Below are 19121 nucleotides of genomic sequence, written 5' to 3' on the forward strand. Positions count from 1 at the left end.
CGCCAAAAAATATAAAATAGACAGGCAGCTGAGTGGTTAGATTTTAATTCAACTATTCTTAATAAACCTTATTAAATATTTGATAATAGCGTCTTTATACAAGTTTTAATAGCACTAATAGCACTAAGTATTCATGTTTAGCCTTACTAAGTTTTCAACAGCACTAATAATTTACTCAAACTAACAAAGAGGCAAGTCTACTATCTTTATTCAAGTAGGGAAACTTAATTTTGCCTCTACTAGGAGACAGAAGGTAGAGACAAGAGAACCCCTGGAAGTTTGCAAGCATAAGCCCAGCATGTGTAACATGCAGCAAGAGTGTCTCCAACAAGGTGGCAGATGAGGATTGATACCCTAGGTTGTCCCATGATTCCAACACACATGCTGTGGCACATGCATGCTCCCTCTCTCTGGTTCACAAATGAGGGCGCGCGCGCGCACACACACACACACACACACCCCAGAAAGAAAGGGAACTTGTGCAAGGACCCAGGTAGTGAGTAGAATGACAAGCTGAAACAAAGATAAAATACATAGGCAAACAGACTTCATGTTTTCAAATAATGCCAAGGCTTTGAAGTTCTTTTTCTTTTCTTATTTTATTTTAAACACATTTCTATTTTGTATAAACCAGAAGCCCCGCTCTACAGGTCTATTCTTAGTTTTCTGGCAGCTTGGACAAATATCCAGATGACTGGAGTTTCAGTCTTTTTCCCTTTCACAGTCCTCGCTTGTAGGTGGCAGTGCTGGCTTCAAGTCCTGCTTTGCATTTCCCCCTGTGGAAGATTAGAAAAAGCCATCTGGTTAGCATCACCCTAAAAAATGCTCTGAGTGGAACTTTTTAAATAAGAAATTGTAAGACTATGATATAAAGCAAGGCAAAATACAACCAGAAAAATCTAGAAACTAAGCATTAAATTCTGATACTCATGGGAATTCTGTTCCTACACAGTGGGTTTACTTTTCTACTAGCCCCCTTTCGTGTTTTCTTTTGAAAAGAGGCTTCTTCAAATTAAACCCTTGTCCTTCATGAAAAGATTTCAGTTCTTGCTTACTTATAATTTTCTGGTCCTGAATTTTGGACCATTTTCTATGCAGCTGTTTCTTCTGTTTCATCATTCATTACCTTCATCTTTATCTCTTAACAGGTGACAGTTTTTTATTAGACATTTTCTTTATTTACATTTCAAATGTTATCCCCTTTCCTAGTTTCCCCCTCCCCCTTCCCCTGCTCTCAAAACATCTTTTTTTTTTTTTTTAAAGATTTATCTATTTATTATATGTGAGTACACTGTAGCTGTCTTTAGACACTCCAGAAGAGGGCATCAGATTTCCTTATGGATGGTTGTGAGTCACCATGTGGTTGCTGGAATTTGAACTCAGGACCTTTGGAAGAGCAGTCGGTGTGCTCTTAACCACTGAGCCATCTCTCCAGCCCCCCAAAACATCTTTATAGAGACTATTTATCCAGAATAGAATCTTGTAAACACAAGATATTAAATATTTGTTTGTTGACTGAATAGGTGAGTGAATGAATGAATGAATGGATGGATGGATGAATAGATGGATGGATGGATGGATGGAAACCTAACTAGGTAGTGAAGAGGTATGGGAGAAGGTTAATATGGACTCATAAATATTGTTAAGATTTTTGGTTTATCAAGACAGGGTTTCTCTGTATAGCCCTGGCTGTCCTGGAACTCACTTTGTAGACCATACTGGCCTCGAACTCAGAAATCCACCTGTCTCTGCCTCCCGAGGGCTGAGACGTGTGCCACCATGCCCAGCAATAAATTTTTATATTTAAAAAATAACAACACCACTCAACATGCCAATATAGATAGGGTGTATTTCTCAAGGCCCACCTCTAGACAGTTAATGGTTACTGAGAGGAAAGTCAGTTTTATCTAGACAGTAAGCTCCTGAGAGGCCATGTAATCCCAAGCAATCAGCTCTAAAAATATATCCAAGTGAACAACAGTAAATAAACTTAGAAGGCAGTGTCATTAATTTATCCAAATTTTGCAGGGAGAGAGCTGGTCTCCCGGGAGTGCTGACACACCTGAAGCACAGGTGAGACCATCACTTCTGCTCAAATACCTGGCCCAAGAGGGACATGCCCAGAGCCATTAGGACACAGGAACCAAGGAACAGCTGGGGACAGGATCCTTCCAGTTTCTGTCTGTGCCCCGGAGCTGACCCTGGGCCACAGCTCTCCATACCGAAATTGTGCCTGGAGAGAGTTGGTCTCCCAGGAGTGCTGACATACAGGCGTATAGGAAGGACAAGCCACAGTCAGAGAATGCAAGACCAGTTAACACCACAGCTAACCGGATGGCAAGAGGCAAGGACAAGAACATAAGCAACAGAAACCAAGGCTACTTGGTATCATCAGAACCCAGTTCTCCCACCACAGCAAGGCCTGGATATCCCAACACACTGGAAAAACAAGACTCTGATTTAAAATCACATCTCATGATGATGATAGAGGACATTAAGAAGGATGTAAATAACTCCCTTAAAGAAATACAGGAGAACACAGGTAAATAGGTAGAAGCCCTTAAAGAAGAAATACAAAAATCTTTTAAATAATTACCAGGAAACACAAACAAACAGTTGAAGGAATTGAACAAAACCATCCAGGATATAAAGATGGAAATAGAAACAATAAAGAAATCCCAAAGGGAGACAACCCTGAAGATAGAAAATCTAGGGAAGAGACCAGGCGTCACAGACATGAGTATCACCAACAGACTACAAGAGATAGAAGAGAGAATCTCAGGTGCAGAAGATACCATAGAAACATTGACACAGTAGTTAAAGAAAATGCAAAAAGCTCCTAACTCCAAACATCCAGGAAATCCAGGACACAATGAGAAGACCAAACCTAAGAATAGTAAGTATAGAAGAGAGTGAAAATTCCTAACTTAAAAGGTCAGTAAATATCTTCAACAAAATTATAGAAGAAAACTTCCCTAACCTAAAGAAAGAGATGTCCATGAACATACAAGAAACCTACAGAACTCCAAATAGACTGGACCAGAAAAGAAATTCTTCCTGTCACATAATAGTCAAAACACCAAATGCACAAAACAAAGAAAGAATATTAAAAGCAGTAAGGGAAAAAGGTCAAGTAACATCTAAAGGTAGACCTATCAGAATTACACCAGACTTCTTAACAGAGACTATGAAAGCCAGAAGATCCTGGGTAGATGTCATACAGACCCTAAGAGAACACAAATGCCAGCCCAGGCTACTATACCCAGAAAAACTCACAATAACCATAGATGGAAAAAACAAGGTATTCCATGACAAAACCAAATTTATACAATATCTTTCCACAAATCCAACCCTACAAAGGATAATAGATGGAAACCTCCAACACAAGGAGGGAAACTACATCCTAGAAAAAGCAAGAAAGTAATCTTCTTTCAGCAAACACAAACGAAGATAGCCACACAAACATAATTCCACCTCTAACAACAAAAATAACAGGACGCAACAATCGCTATTCCTTAATATCTCTTAACATCAATGGACTCAATTCCCCAATAAAAGGACATAGGCTAACAGACTGCATATATAAATAGGACCCAGCATTTTGCTGCATACAGTAAACACACCTCACTGACAAAGACAGACACTACCTCATTGGGAAAGGCTGGAAACCAGTTTTCCAAGCAAATGGTCCCAAGAAACAAGCTGGAGTAGCCATTTTAATATCGAATAAAATCGACTTTCAACTAAAAGTTATCAAAAAATACAAGGAAGGATACTTCATACCTATCATAGGAAAAACCTATCAAGATGAATTCTCAATTCTGAACATCTATGCTTCAAATACAAGGACACCCACATTTATAAAAGAAATTTTACTAAAGTTCAAAGCAAACATTACAGAGGAATGGATACAGAAAATGTGGTACATTTACACAATGTATACACTTAGCTATTAAAAACAATGACTTCACGAAATTTGTAGGCAAATGGATGGATCTAGAAAATATCATCCGGAGTGAGGTAACTAAGTATAAAAGAATACACATGTTGCCAGCCAGTGGTGGCACACGCCCTTAATCCCAGCACTTGGGAGGCAGAGGCAGGCAGATTTCTGGGTTCAATGCCAGCCTGGTCTACAGAGTGAGTTCCAGGACAGCCAGGGGTATACAGAGAAACCCTGTCTCGAAAACCAAAGCAAAGCAAAGCAAAGCAAAGCAAAGCAAAGCAAAGCAAAGCAAAGCAAAGCAAAGCAAAGCAAAGCAAAGCAAAACCAAACCAAACCAAACCAAACCAAACCAAAAGAATGTACATGGTATGTACTCACTGATAAGTGGATATTAGGCAAAAAGCAAGGAATACCCCTGATACGACTCAGGGACTACATGAAGTTCTAAAGGATGGAAGACCAAAGTGTGGATGCTTCAGACCTACTTAGAAGGGGAAACAATTTAATCAAGGGAAATAGAGGGTGGGAGGGACTTGGGAGGAAGAGAGGAGGTGGAGGGGAAAAAGGGTAAGAATCAGGTATGGAAGGAGATGGAGGAGATATACAGAGGATCAGGAAATTGAACAGAGTTATGTAGCAATGGGGGGGTGGGGAACTGGGGGTAGCAACCAGAAAGTTCCAGATGCCAGGAAAGCAAGAGCCTCCCAGGACCCATCAGGGATGGGATGACATTAGCTGAAATACCCCACAACGGGGAGGGAGAACCTGTTGAGATCATATCCAGAGATTAGGCATGGCCCCCCGGTTGAGGGATGTGACCACCCACCCCATCTCCAAATTTTTGACATATAATTACTCCTGTCTAAAGGAAATACAGGGACAAAGAGTGGAACAGAGACTGAAAGAAAGGGCATCCAGAGACTGCCCCACTTGGGGATCCATCCCATATAAAGACAGGAAACCCAGACACTATTGCTGATGCCAAGAAGTGCTTGCTGACAGGAGACTGATAAAGCTGTCTCCTGAGAGGCTCTGCCAGATCCTGACCAATACAGATGCAGATGATCCCAGCCAACCATTGGACTGAGCATAGGGACCCCAATGGAGGAGTTAGGGGAAGGACTGGAGGAGCTGAAAGGGCCTTATCTGGCATCAATGGGAGGGGAGGTCCTTGGTCCTGTGAAGACTTGATGTGTAGAGGAATGCTAGGGCGGTGAGGCAGGAGTGGGGGAGCACCCTTATAGAAGCAGGGTAAGGGGGGATGGTATGGGGTTTTCAGAGGGGAAACTTGGAAAGGGGATAACATTTGAAATGTAAATAAATTTATCCATTTGTGAATACATAACCTATATTGTCTTTATATATTTTATTATTGTTTTATGTTTTATTATTGTTTTATATATATTTATATTTCATATATTATAATATATATAATTAAAGAAAAAGAGGTAAGTTTATTATGATTTGTTATAATTTGTTATATGTTTTATTATTTTATTTTATATATGTTTTATTATTTATTATATATTTTATTAAAACATAACATGTTATGTTTTATTATTTATTTATATATGATTATTATAATTTGTTATGTTTTATTATTGTTATATATATTTATATTTCATATATTATATATAATTAAAGAAAAAGAGGTAAGTTTATTATGATTATGATTATTATGATTATTAAAATTATTATGATATAATCTGCTAAATGAATGTAGCAGATTATATCATAAATTAATCCATCAGTGATTACATATCCTATATGTTCTTGTTTTATATGTATAGCAATAATAATAAAAGGTGACTGGCATGGTGGCACACGCCTTTAATCCCAACACTCAGGAGGCAGAGGCAGGTGGATTTCTGAGTTCGAGGCCAGCACAGCCAGGGCTATACAGAGTAACCCTGTCTCGAAACCCCCCCCGCATCCCCCCCAAAAAAGAATAAAAGGCATGAAATAAAGAGTTTTTGTGGGTGTCCTTCTCCTCTGGGGTTGTTAGCCACTGGCCCACAAGGGCAGAGGGAGCAGAAGCATGGAGCAGTGGCAATGGCTCTGAGTATAATGGAATGGTTTACGGAGAGACAGCTCAACGTTATTGTTCCAGGGGTAGGATATGTAAGGGTTGGGGGCTATGGGCAGGAAAGGATGATTGGTCATAACACAGCACCTAACTATCATACAGTGGAAGTTCTGAGCAGGACTTATGTACTGAATCATGCAGTGTTTGCAGGAAGCTCTGTCTGTGCAGGGTCATCCTCCAGAGAAAGTCAGGCATCTGTGCCCACAGACACTCTCTAGATAATATCAGGGAAGAAGGGAAAGCCCTGCTGAGAAAGGGAGTCTCCAACAAGTTGTTATAATATTATATTTGTATATAGCCTGAGCATTTATTAACTTGTACAAAAACACAAAAAGTCCACATACCTATATAATTTCAGTTCTTGGCTTTAAAAAAAACTCACTAATTTAAACTATGACTTGATTCAGTGGAATGTTTTTGTCTAATTAACTCATTTAATTACGGTTTTTCTCTTCAGATAGTTGAATCTACCCTTGAGGCATTATCATAGATCCTCATTTAGTAGCAACTTGATCTTCAATTTGTAAAATTTATACATTATTTTATTTGAAGAGTACTTTACATTTTAAATATTGCTCAGAATGTTATTTTGCATTGGTTTTTATAGCTTTCAAAGTAATGAAGGCTAAGAGCTATGATATTAGTTTGTCCATATGGAATCACACATGCTTTGCAGATAGATACTCCTCCATGCCAAAGAAAAAAAGGAGAGGAAAATTGAGATGATTTGGAATTATTTTAAAAATATTTGAAAAGACTTGTTATTTTGTTTTAACTCTCTCTCTAACTCTCTCTCTCTCTCTCTCTCTCTCTCTCTCTCTGTGTGTGTGTGTGTGTGTGTGTGTGTGTGTGTGTGTGTGTGTGTGCGCGCGCCTGTGCATGTGCGTGCACGTGCATGCTTACAAGTCTCTGGTGACTGTTAAGGAGAGGAAGAAGGGAAGGGATTGAATTGAAGATGACTTAGGTCAGTAGAAATTCCCTGGTCAGGTTTACCCATTAGAGGAGTCCTGCACTGTACAGAAATGCACTAAGACACCCAGTGTCCTTACACATGATGTTGTGTACCAATTTCTTCTAAAGTTAAAGCTTCCATTTTGGAGGAAAGCCTGCTAAGATACAGGATGTTATGAGGGAGGTGAAACAAGGGATGCTCCATCCTGCAGGGAACCTGGCTAAGCTCAGAAAGTACACAACCATATGGCCTAGAAATCTCTGAAACTGATTGGTTGCACTATGCATCTTCTTTCCAACTATATAAGCAGTCAGACCTGCTAAGAGACCTTCTTTCATCCCAGTCAACCAGCTTGGAAGAGGCAGACTAGTCGAAGTGTAAGTGTAACAGGTTAGTTGTCCTAGCTATTTGTTCTTATAGTAAAATATATTTTCATTTTATCTGTTAATATCATGAAAAATTTTTGTCTTGTAAATGTTAAAGTGCTCCTGTACCCTCTCTTTATCTTGAAGCTATATGAAGGAGGTCACCAGGGCAATCTTATTCATCCCCAAGATGAACGAGAGGCACTAATAGGTACAAGATATATTAATAGTCATCTATTATTGTGATTATTATTTTTCATGGGGCTGTGGTTTGTCCCAAGGACCCACAGCATGCTTAGCAAGTATTCTAACACTGGGCCACAACTGTATTTGTTGTGGCTTGAGTGGTTTTTGCTTTTTTGAGACAGAGTCTCAGAATGTATCATAGACTGGCTTTGAATTTATTATGTTGGCCAGGCAGGCTTTGAATGTTGATTCTCTTGCCTCCCTCTGCCTGCTAGTTCTAGGATTACTGGCATGTCACAATTATTTGTATCCACTCTTTCTGTTGTTTAACAATTAGTGGATTCACTCTAATTATTCTTTCACAGCAAGGAAATTATAGGCCACATAGTAATGTTATATTCTCTGAAGCATCTCTATCTTTAATATATAGCAAAGTTTAATCAAAAGGGGAGAAGCTTTGAAGATAGATTTAGATTGGAGTAATGTAACTCATACACAAAGAAAGAGCTCTTGAGCCAGGCATATCGTGCATGCCTTCAATCCCAGCACTTGGGGGGCAGAGAAGGCAGATCTTGGTAAATTTGAGGCCAGCCTGGTCTACATAGTGAGTTCTAGGACAGGAGAGAGAGAGAGAGAGAGAGAGAGAGAGAGAGAGAGAGAGAGAGAGAGAGAGAGAGAGAGAGAGAGAGAGAGAGAGAGAGAGAGAGGTGATAAAGGAAAGAAGGAAGGGAGGAAGGAAGGAAGGAAGGAAGGAAGGAAGGAAGGAAGGAAGGAAGGAAGGAAGGAAGGAAGGAAGGAATTGCTCTCGGTCCTATGATAAATTCCTTCTAGTTTCTTCAATGGGTATAACTCCTTTCCTCTTCTGTTACAAGAAAGACTTGTAAGCTAGTGATTATAGAACAGCCTGCTGACAACAAGCAACTTACAGAAGAAGGCTTTCTTTTGGCTCACAATTTGAAATGGTACTGATTTTCATGGTGAAATTCATGGTGGTAGCATATGGCCAGGGTTTCTCACATTTCGATGAACTAGGACACATAGAAAGAGATTGTGGTATTCTTTATATTCAGCATAGGTTCTCAACTGATGGCATGGGTGTGTCTCACATTCAGGATGAATATTCTTTCCTCAATGAATCCTCTCTGAAAACAACTTCATAACTCAAGGAACCCATACTTCTAAATAACCAGTCTATCATATTACAAAATCATGCACAGAGACTTAGCCCAATTGCAAGATGGACCAAGAGCTTCTTTCTAACTTTAATAGTATTTTTAGGTGTATTTGAGACATGATGAGTTGCATATAATCTTATGCATACACACACACACACACACTATAACAATCAAGGTAATGATGATGTGTCTAACTCTCAGGAAGCTTCGTCATATGCCTTTGCAATCTCCCCTCCCCCTCCTTCTCTGCCCCTACTCCATCTCCCAGGCTACCTCTGAGATGCTTTTATAAGCAGTGCTCCTTTGCAAGCATTTGGGGTTGGTCCCATTTCTTTCAGTGATCATCATTACTTTGATCTATGTTGTTGTAAAGAACAGTAGTTTGTTTCTATTCTGAAATGGATAAATTGTGATTTTTTTTTAAAACTATGTACCTGTCAATAGACACTGTGTCCTTTCAATTTTTGGCTATTACAGATACAGTTGCTGGGGATATTTGTGCACAAGTTTTGGTATGAGTGTGCATTTTTTTCAATGTCCTAGGAGCCCATGTAAACACATACTTAACTTATTTTTTAAAAAGACATTTAGAGGAGGCTGACCTGGCATTCATCATTTAGACATATTGCCTATCCTGCTACCTCTGCTGGGATTACATAAATGTTCTAATATGCTTGAACTGTATACTTATCTTTTAAAGATGTCAAGATGTTATAGTACTGCATGAGAGTTTCAGTTGCTGCATATTCTTACTAACACATCTTGGTGTGATTAGTCCTTGTGCACGTAAGCAATTGCTCTACCACTGAGTGTGTCTAAAAGTCTGGTTAGTCTGGGTTTTTTTTTTTTCTTTATCATTAACTAGGTGGGAATAAATACTTAGTTCTGCATGCATGGGTGTGCAGGTGTGTGCATGCACGCAATGTGTGTTCATTGTGTGTGCATATGCTTGTGTGGGCTCACCAATCCTGGCTGGTGCAGCTAGCAAGCTTTGGGATTCTCTGGTTCTTCCTAAGCACTGGGATTGCAGGCAGGCTGCCTAGACAGCCAGGCTGATTACATGGATGGGTTCTGGGGATTTGAACACTGTCCTTACAGTTTCACAGCAAGTGCTTTTAATCCACTGACCAATCTTTCAGCCCTTTTAGATTTCATTGTTTTTTCCTAATCATTAACAATGTATGTGTGTGTGTGTGTGTGTGTGTGTGTGTGTGTGTCTGTGTGCGCACGCGTGCTGATTCTTGTGAGTTAATTTTGTATCCTGCTTCTTTGCTGAAAGCCTTTATCAGCTGTAGAAGTATCCTGGTGGAGTCTTTAGGGGCTTTTATTTGTACATTCATAATGCCTACAAATAAAGGTACTTTGACTTCTTCCTTTCCTATTCATAGCCCCTTGATCTCTTTCCATTGCCTTAATGCTCTAGCTAAGACTTCAGGTACTTACACTGAATAAGGGAAGAGAGTGGACATTCTTGTCTTGTTCCTGATTTCAGTGGAAATGCTTTGCCTGTCTCTCCATTTAGGTAGATGCTGCCTGCTGTAAACCACCTTTGTTATATTGATATATGTCTCTTGTACTCCCTGATCTCTCCAGGACTTTCATCACAAAGGTATGTTTGATTTTGTCAAGGCCTTTTTTTTTTTTTTTGCATCAAATGAGATGATTATGTGGTTTTTGTCCTTCAGACTATCTATATGTGGATTACATTTATTGATTTACATATGTTAAACCATCCCTGCATCTCTGGGATGAAGCCAACTTGATCATAGTGGGTAATCTTTTTGATGCAGTCTCAGATTCAATTTGCAAGTATCTTACTAAGAACATCTTCATCTATGTCCTTAAGGGATATTGGTCTATAATTTTCTTTCTGTTGTTGGATCTTTGTGTAGATTTGCTGTCAGAGCAATAGTAACCTCACAAGAATTAGGAACTGTTCCTTCAGTTTCTATCTTGTAGGAATAATTTCAGGAGTATTGGTGTTATTGATGCTCTTCCTGAGATATCTGGTAGAATTCTGCACCGAATCCATCTGTCTTTGGGTTATTTTGGTTAGAAGACTTTTAATTACTACTTCTATTTCACTAAGTGTTATGGGTTTGTTTGAATTGTTTGATCTTGATTTAACATTGTTTGTGTATATATTGAGAAACGTATCCATTTCTTTTAGATTTTTGTTTTTGTTTTTTAAAAGATTTATTTATTTATTTATTTATTTATTTATTTATTTATTTCATGTGTGTGTGAGTATACTATAGCTGTCTTCAGCTAGAAGACACTAGAAGAGGGCATCCGATCCCCATTACAGATGGTTGTGAGCCACCATGTGGTTGCTGGGAATTGAACTCAGAACCTCTGGAAGAGCAGTCAGTGCACTTAACCACGGAGCAATCTCTCCAGCTCAGATATTTGGTTTTGTGGAGTACAGATTTTAAAAGTATATTCTATGGTTCTCTGAATTTTCTTAGTGTCTGATGTGATGCCCCCCTTTCATCTCTAGTATTATTAATTTGTTTCTTCTCTTTGTCTTTTCTTTAATTTGGCTAAGGGCTTGCCAATTTGTTGATTTTCTCTATGAACCTACTTGTCAATTCATTAATAATTCATACTGTTTTTCCTCCTTGTTTCTATTTCATTGAGTTTGATTATTTCTTGCTATCTATGTCTTGGGGTGTTACTTCTTGTTGTTTTAGAGCTCTCAGGGATTCTGTTAAAGTACTAATATGAGATAACTTTAGTATTATGATGTAAGCACCATGATGAATTACCTCTTTTAACTGCTTTCATTTCATTGTATGATAGGAAAAGTTATTTTCATTTTCATTTAATTCTAAAAAACAAAAATTTAATTTCTTTCCCGATTTCTGTCTTGACCCAATTTTCATTTAACAGTGAGTGACTTGTTCAGTTCCATGAGTTTGTATACATTCTGTTGCTGCTGTTATCCAATTTTACTTTATGGTGGTCAGATAGGAAACAGGGTGTTATTTTGAATTTCTTATATTTGTTAATACTTGTTTCATGTCCTAATATCTGGTCAGTTTTGGAGAAAGTTCCATGAGCCGCTGAAAAGAAACTATATCCTTTGTGTTTGGGGGAAATGTTCTCTAAATATTACCTAGGTCCACTAGATTCATGATGCTACTTAACTTCCCATTTCTCTGTTTAGTTCTGGTCAGGATGACCTGTCTGTTGGTGAGAATGGAGTACCAAAGTCACTTACTATCACTGAGTGTCAATATGTGGTTTTAGCTGTAGTAGTATTTCTTTTATGAACTTGGATGTTCTTATATTTGGTACATAAATATTTGCAATATCCTTTTGGTAGATGGGACGGCTACTCAAAGTGGCCAACTTGAGTATATCTGAAATATATATCTTGACAATATCTGGAACCCAAACCTAAGGTGCAGAATAAACTTGTGAGAAATTTCTCTTGATTGGATCATTTGAAGTGAGAAGACCCACCTTATATCTGGGCTATATCTTTTAGTGGCAGCCTCTATAAATGATATGGAAAAGGAAACTTGCTTTCTATGTCTAGTTCTCCTTATTCTTGCTTTCAAGTTGATTCCTTCACTGGCATTACAGCCTCCTTCTATCACACACTGAAAACCATCTGAGACATGGTGGACTCAGCAACTACTGGATTCTTTTGCCAGGAGACAGCTATTCTTGGAATAATCAGGCCACTGACTGTAAGCCACTCTAATAAATCTCAAATATGTGTGTGTATTCATATACATGCATATATATGTATATATATATTTTATTCTATCAGTGCTGTTTCTCTAGAGAACCTTGACTAATAAAATAAAATTTTCTTTTAATGATTGTATAGTTTCCTTCCATATTTCTTCTGATTATTTTTGGTGTAGACTATTTTGTCAGCTGTTAAAATGCCTCCAGGATGGCCAGAACTACATAGTAAGACCCTAATCGAGAAACCAAAAAAACAAACCAAAACTTAACCACTTTCCCTGTGGTTGTAGAGGCTCCCTTTGTAAACCCTGCCTCTGATGACCTCCAGCTGCTAGGCTTGACCTCTAGACTACTCTGGATGCTGGTCCTGACCCCTGGAAGGTGCTACAGCCAAGCCTGGCCCTGAAGAGCTCCAATTGCTAGGTATCATCCCTAAGGTGCTCCAGGATCAACCCCACTCCCCACCCCATCCCTCCCAGACTTCCATAATGGCTGTAAAGGCTGTCTCAAGCCTCTGGGGTATGAGAGTGGCCAGGCCCCACTCTACAGAAAACAAAACAAAACAAAACAAAACAGCAATCCATGTGCTTGTCCTGAGATCAGGCCACTCTGGGAAGCTCCATATACCCCGTCCTCCAAGAAACCCTCTATAAAGTCTGTCTTCCGCTCAGTTCTCTGCTGCTGCTGCTTACCAGAGTGGAGGCAGGCCCCCTCCTGGGCTTTCCAATCTTTTTGAGTCGACTGTATGAGATTTGTTGTGTGATGGCGTGATTTGTGGTGTTCTTTGACCAAGCCCCCTCAGTCAGTCAACAGGGTCTCAGTGCAGGAGTGAGGATTAAAAAGAAAAAAGACAACATTGTAGCATGACCCCAGTCAATTCTGAGACTGAAGGCAAATTTAATTTTCCCAATCCGCTTTTTATACCATTTTAATTACATGCAAGTATTAAGGGCGACCAGTACAATAAGGAACAAGCAAGGCAATAAGTAAAGTCCCTTGATTACTCCTGTGACAGTTGTTTCCAAGGGCTTGTCATAATGACCAAAATACCTGAGCCCACTTCCTTGTCCAAGCCCAAAATCTTGCCTGAAGCCTACTTCTTTTGTTCCACCCTAAGACTAAAATTCCTGCCTTACCCTACTTCCCTATTATAGCCTGAAGTAAGATTCTTGCCTTACTTACTTCCTCATCATGCCCAGATGTCAGATTCCTGCCTGAACTTATGTCACTGTCATGGCCAGTGCCAGATTCCTACCTGAAGCCCATTTCCTTGTCCTTGGCCAATGTCAGACTCCCGCCAAGCAGCACCCCAAAAGGCTCTCCACAATTCTTTGAATCTGGACTGCCAGGAAACCTTCCCTTCAGAGTTATAACATTTTGGGGACACCTCTACAGTCCTGCCACAGAAGCCAAGTAGTAACACTTCCATTGGGGAAAGACTTTTTCCCCAGAGCTGTACCACTTTCAACAGCTTCATCTACATCTGTTGACATATATAAACAATAGGCTTCATAAGCTAGCATCCTCATGTGAGGGAGGGAGGACAGAAAGCTTTTTCTTTTGAGTCTATGTGGCCTCACGTATTGTACTTTCTAAGTCTATCCATTATTACCATGAAAATTTGTTTTTATTTTTATTTAGAGATGAATACTCCATTTTGTGTATGTACCACATTTTCACTATCCATTCATCTATCAAACAATGCTTAGGTTGGTTTAATTTCTTTGCTGTTGTAGACTAGAGCAGCAAGAAACATGGATGTGCAAAATATCTCCACTGTAGGCTATGGAGTTCTCTGCACATAACATGTAGGCATGGAAAAGCTGGTCATATGGCAGGTCTATTTTTAATTTTTTCAGGACTTTCTTTCTTTCTTTCTTCCTTTCTAATTAATTTATTTATTATATGTAAGTATACTGTAGCTGTCTTCAGACACCCTAGAAAAGGGCATCCATCAGATCTCATTACAGGTGGTTGTGAGCCACCATGTGGTTGCTGGGATTTGAACTCAGGACCTCTGGAAGATCAGTCAGTGTTCTTAACCACTGAGCCATCTCTCCAGCCCCCCAACTGAGTTTCATACTGGCTCATTGATTTGTTTTCCCATCAGGGTAAGGATTTCTTTTCCCCTCCATTCTCTTCAACATTTATTGTCAGATTTCTTGATGATAGCATTCTGATTGAAGTGAGAATTAACTTATTCAAAGTAATTTTAATTTACAGTTCTGTGATAACTAGGGATGTTGAACAGTTTTAAAAGTAGTTATTTGTGATTCATATTTGTGAGCCAATTGTGTCATAGTTTTTTAAAAAAAAAGTTTAAAAAACTTTCTAATGTATGTGTGGTGGTGGTCATGGTGGTGAAGTGTATACAATGTAATTGGTAGTGGAAATGTGAAGCCCTAAGTGGAGCTTCATGGTTTAAAACAGCCATTCTAATTGTATAGAAGTCCGTGACGATGGATCAGTTTGGTACTGGGCAAGTGTGAGCATGCTATTGGCTGTGGTGAACTCTTTTATGACTTCCTAGCTACAATGCACTGAAATTTCTGAAGCCATGAGCCAACTGAAACCTTTCTGTCAGATATGTTGGTTAGAGTGAGGAGAAAAGTCATAAATGCATTTCCCCTTTTAAAATGTACATGAATACTATCCACCTTAAAGCTGGAATACCTGCATTATGATCAGAAAGAACATACTCCAGAGTAATAATAACCGCAAAAAAATAGGTCAGTTGACAATGTAGATCTCTCCATAATGATAAAAACTTTCTCTGGCAGGCGATAAATATGGGCAGTAGCAGCTGACAGACAGAAAAGAAACAGAGAATGAGCCGTAATTATAGTCATATTTCCAGTACTTTTTCAGCACTGGGTATTGAACCCAGAGACTCATACATGATAGGCTGGACGTCTTTGTTTGTTTGTTTTAGGTTTTTCAAGACAGGGTTTCTCTGTGTAGTCCTGGCTGCCCTGGAACTCACCTTGTAGACCAGGCTGGCCTTGAATTCAGAAATCTGCCTGCCTCTGCCTCCCAAGTGCTGGGATTAAAGGCGTGCACCACCACACCTGGCCCAGCCCTAGCCTTCTTATATGCCTTTCTTATGCTTGAAAAGACAAGCAAGACAGGAAACCAGAGCCATGTTGAAGATCAACTTAACTGACATTTATAAAACACTCTATACAATAACTGAACATACTTTATTACCAAAGCACAATGAACATTTACCACATCAGATGATACTCGGAAACACGTGACAAGTTTTTTTAAAAATTATTTAAATGATTCAAATATAATTTATAAAGATTTTGCAGGTCAAGTGAAACGAAAACTCATCAAAATAAGTGGGATTCAGCTAAGTTATTATTCATATAGTAAGTTATCGAACGACTCTAAGTATTAATGAAAGAAAGATGAAATTTCAAGACCTGTAAGTCATGTAAAGTACTCAGAAGTTGCTGGTTGTTTGTGAGCCTAGAGGCTGCCTGCGGCTGAGAACAAAGCAGAACAGACAGGGCTGTTGTTAAGACATTCCTAAGAACAGCTTGACTGTAAAAATGAAAAAATGCAACGACACAGGCAAGGCTATCTTGTCTGGGTCAACACCACCTAGCCGGAACCTCCCCTCTGTCTACTGCCCCTTGACGCCGGGTAAAGTCCTACATCAACTGGTTGCTATGTGAACAAAGATAAGCCCCCAGCCCACAGGAACAAAGTCCTGCTGCCCTTTTGCTGACATGTAATCTTTCTGTTAATGTTTGAATAAGCCAATAGCGTGTCCTTATGCTGAATTCCACACCCCTAAGCCCCTTACCCCATAAAAACCCCTAATTTTCGAGCCTTGGGGTTGAATCCACTGTCTCCTGCGTGAGATATGTTTCGACCCAGAGCTCTGTCGTTAAACTGCCTTATGTGTTTACAACAAGAAAGGATTCTCGTGTTTATTTGGGTTCTCTCTCTCTCCCGAGGCTGGAGTGGGGGGGGGGGTCCCCAAAAGGGGGTCTTACATTATCGGGAAGATGACCTCAGTTTGTGAGTTAAGGTAGAAAAAAATTTAATAACTACTTAGTTCGAGGCCAGCCTGGTCTACAAAGTGAGTTCCAGGACAGCCAGAGCTATACAGAGAAACCCTGTCCCGAAAAAACCAAACAACAACAACAACAAAAAAGAAAAAGAAAAAAAAAACAAACAAAAACCCAAACTTAAAAACAATGGGAAAAAAACCCCAGAAGAAATAACAAGAAAACCAAAAAGCAGTAAACAAATCATTACTTTCGGGATTGGGAGCAGTCAGATCCTAGGGGACAAAACAGGGCTATTGTTTACAGATATTCATCAATAAATCAAGCAGTTTCGACAGTTTCACCAGATACTACAGCTCTCTCAAAGAGAAACAATGGTGGGTGCTTGTTGGACAAGTGAGTGCGAGCTAGGGCAGGGTAATGTGTGGGTGGTTTTGGGCATTAGAGGCATGATTTTGCTCCAAGAAACTGTTTTTGTTTGTTTGTTTTTGAGACCATCACTCACGATTTCATACTGATCTTTCCAGCAATGGGAAGGTTGGTTTTGGATATCTCCTGGAAGGTCATCCTGGGACAGAACAGGCCTGCTGGAAATGGCCAGCTGCCCCGCGGAAGGGCCGGGCTGTACCTTCCCTTGCCACTATCTCAGCAGCGGCCCGCAGACTCCCTGGCCGGACCAGGGCGGGGCTGTGCGCCTGCGCAGCTCAGCAAACGCGCTCTCCAGCGTCTGCTGCCGGAAATCTGACCTTTCGCTCCAGCTGCTGATTCCTTTCCGGGGTCACGTTGATCTTCCGGGTCCTGTGACAGGGTTGTCTACGCCGCCTTTTCGGCGACTTTTTAGTCTTCCGCCTTTCCCCCCCCCCCCCCCTTTCTTTTTGTTGTTGCCATCCCCAGCCTTCCACGGCCGCGCGGGCCCGGCCTTAGGCTCGTGACTCTCCGCCGCCCTGCCCGCCCGAGCTGGGCCGCGCCGCGCCGCTGGCCGCTCCTACCTCTGCCTGCTCGGGCGGCAGCTCCGGCCTGGGAGCGTGTTGGCGGGCAGTGCCGCTGGGCCCCGCTCGGCCCTTCGGCGTGGACGCCGGTGAGTTTCGTGGCTTCGGTGGGGATGCACGTGTGCAGGCCCCGGTCCCCGGCCGGGCGCGTGAAACTTGGCTGAGACTGGCGCTGTGTTTTGCGCGGGAGAGCCTGGCGCTCCCCCGGAGCTCCCCGGATTAGGGGCGTTCCCAGGCCGCCGGACTTTGGGAAGAATGTTGGCCATTCTCTGATCTGTCTTCTCGCTAGTTCTCCTGTCGCCTCCCGCCCTATCCTCATTCCCTAGACCGAAAGAGTAAGACTGTCTTGATACTCCCTCTTGGAGTTCCAAAAGGCAGTGGAGACCTAAGGTAAATGTCTTAATTAACGAACTCTTGTGGAAGGCATTTATCTTTAAGACAATTAAACAGCATGGAGTCATCTCAGTAAAAACACAGGTCGGGACTGGCTGATGGTCGAATTCACTTTTCCTAGTCAGATTTGTGGTTGGGCTCTCCTTCCTTTATCTGCTTCAGAACACAAGGGGCAATGTGTTTCCTGGTATCTGGTGACTTAAGTTTCTTTTCTTGTTTTGCCCCATTTGAGCGTTGTTTAAAATAGTTTATTGATAAGAGGAAAGGAAGAGGAAAAATTGTGCAGGTCAAACAGGGTTGGAAACTTAACATGTTTAGCGTATGGTTTTTGTGAAGTCACACTACCATCATAGTACATAGTTTAGTACTACAGGGCTTTGCTGTGTTAACAGCTATTAACAAGGTTAATCTGTACTGATCAGTAACCTGTAATAGAAACACTGGTTGGTGTGAATAGCCCCGATTGTATGTGTTCGAGAAATACACAGACTCCGTGAAACTCTTGGATGGAATTTAATTTTTAATAAAAAGAATGCTCTGTTCAAAGCCCGAAGGTGGTTTTGACAGTGCATGCTGAGCAGGATTTGGGAGTTACACTTGTAGAACAAAGAACTGATCCAAGACACTTAAGAGTGCACACATAACTTGATTAAGCCATACAGTTCTTGTTTATAGTAGGTAATTGCTACTTTCTCAGGAATCTTGATTAAGAGACAGTTATGTAAACTTGAGTAGTCTATAACTTGTTGAGATCAATTTGACTACAGTTAATTCCAGTTGCAAATTAAGAGACCAAATACTATTATCACTCGAAATACTCTGTTACTGTCGTGTCTCGTGTCTGTTCATTTACACATAAACCTGTATTAATCTTGCCTTGATTTAAGCATATTAGACAAAGCAGTCTTAAAGTTCTTTTCTCAAGGCAAGAAGTAGTACAATGCTTTTTAAAAACAGTACACATTTTATCTAGATTATCCTATTTTATTGTTTTGTACAGATTTAAAGGCCAGTAACTAGCCGGGCGTGGTGGCGCACGCCTTTAATCCCAGCACTCGGGAGGCAGAGGCAGGCGGATTTCTGAGTTCGAGGCCAGCCTGGTCTACAAAGTGAGTTCCAGGACAGCCAAGGCTACACAGAGAAACCCTGTCTCGAAAAACAAAAAAACAAAAAACAAACAAACAAACAAACAAAAAAAAGCCAGTAACTTTTAAGGTATGAAAAGTAGGATACTATCTCTTTCTGGCTGTTACTATAAAATTTAGTCATACTACTACAGAACATGTGAAATAACTTACAGGTAGT

General features: G+C 40.4%; 1 protein-coding gene and 1 long non-coding RNA gene across 4 annotated transcripts in view; one reads left to right on the forward strand and one right to left on the reverse strand.

The window, feature by feature from the left end:
- Positions 1-613: 613 nt before the first annotated feature.
- On the reverse strand, positions 614-17164 carry LOC110308085 (uncharacterized). Of its 2 annotated transcripts, XR_015045380.1 has the most exons (4): positions 16940-17164; positions 13105-15215; positions 8462-8563; positions 614-776 (listed from the first exon to the last, which is right to left on the reverse strand). It is a non-coding gene; the product is annotated as an uncharacterized LOC110308085 (long non-coding RNA). The 2 variants fall into 2 exon arrangements; XR_015045379.1 differs by lacking the exon at positions 8462-8563.
- A 43-nt stretch (positions 17165-17207) lies between these two features.
- The window catches only part of Tent2 (terminal nucleotidyltransferase 2), a 51281-nt gene continuing 49367 nt past the window's right edge, over positions 17208-19121 (forward strand). For both annotated transcript variants that reach the window (XM_021180433.3, XM_085830910.1), the window contains exon 1: positions 17208-17512. The gene's annotated coding sequence lies outside the window, so the exon portion shown is untranslated. The remainder of the gene's footprint in view (positions 17513-19121) is intronic.

Source organism: Mus caroli, unplaced genomic scaffold (genome assembly GCF_978045245.1).
Source record: "Mus caroli unplaced genomic scaffold, Mus_caroli_1 scaffold_15, whole genome shotgun sequence".
NCBI lineage: Eukaryota > Metazoa > Chordata > Mammalia > Rodentia > Muridae > Mus > Mus caroli.